A 1240-nucleotide genomic window follows, 5' to 3' on the forward strand; every position below is an offset into this window, starting at 1 on the left:
CCAGAAGGGAGGGGTTGCAGTTATTTCAGTTTAGCTGGGAAGACATTAAAGATATAGCAGCCAGAGGAAAGTGTTCTTTGGCTTGAGCAAGAGCCACCAAAGGGAAGTAGCTAGTAGATCCCCCGGACTCAATGCTTATTTACTTCACTGAGTGTCAGGAGGGGGATAACAGCCAAAGGCACCCCAATCCAAATATACCAGAACTGACCGAAAGTCCAGCAACCAGACCCTAGCAGAGTTTAGCACAGCAGAGAAAAAGAAAGCCGAGGTATTAAGCAAGCCTGTTACCAAGTTTGCCTGCCAGTTTATGCCAAAGCCTGCTGGAACCAAGAGAAAGCCTGAATATTGTCTGAAATCAAGTTTATGCAAGTAAAGCTGCTGTTAAAGTTTACCAAGGTCTGAACTCAAGTTATTCTTCACCCCCTAACTCAACTATTTTCCTTTATTTGTTTTGGAGCCTAAGGCCTCTTTCACACTTGCGTTGTCCGGATCCGGCGTGCACTCCACTTGCCGGAATTACACTCCGGATCCGGAAAAACGCAAGTGTACTGAAAGCATTTGAAGACGGAACCGTCTTCAAAATGCTTTCAGTGTTACTATGGCACCCAGGACGCTATTAAAGTCCTGGTTGCCATAGTAGGAGCGGGGAGCGGGGGAGCGGTATACTTACAGTCCGTGCGGCTCCCGGGGCGCTCCAGAGTGACGTCAGAGCGCCCCATGCGCATGGATGACGTGTCCAATGCGATCACATGATCCATGCGCTTGGGGCGCCCTGACGTCACTCTGGAGCGCCCGGGGAGCCGCACGGACGGTAAGTATCCTGCTCCCCCGCTCCCCGCTACACTTTACCATGGCTGCCAGGACTTTAGCGTCCCGGCAGCCATGGTAACCATTCAGAAAAAGCTAAATGTCGGCTCCGGCAATGCGCCGAAACGACGTTTAGCTTAAGGCCGGATCCGGATCAATGCCTTTCAATGGGCATTAATTCCGGATCCGGCCTTGCGGCAAGTGTTCCGGATTTTTGTCCGGAGCAAAAAGCGCAGCATGCTGCGGTATTTTCTCCGGCCAAAAAACGTTCCGTTCCGGAACTGAAGACATCCTGATGCATCCTGAACGGATTTCACTCCATTCAGAATGCATTGGGATAATCCTGATCAGGATTCTTCCGGCATAGAGCCCCGACGACGGAACTCTATGCCGGAAGAAAAGAACGCAGGTGTGAAAGAGCCCTAAGCCTGGG

This window comes from Bufo bufo, chromosome 3 (genome assembly GCF_905171765.1).
Source record: "Bufo bufo chromosome 3, aBufBuf1.1, whole genome shotgun sequence".
NCBI classification, from domain to species: Eukaryota; Metazoa; Chordata; class Amphibia; order Anura; family Bufonidae; genus Bufo; species Bufo bufo.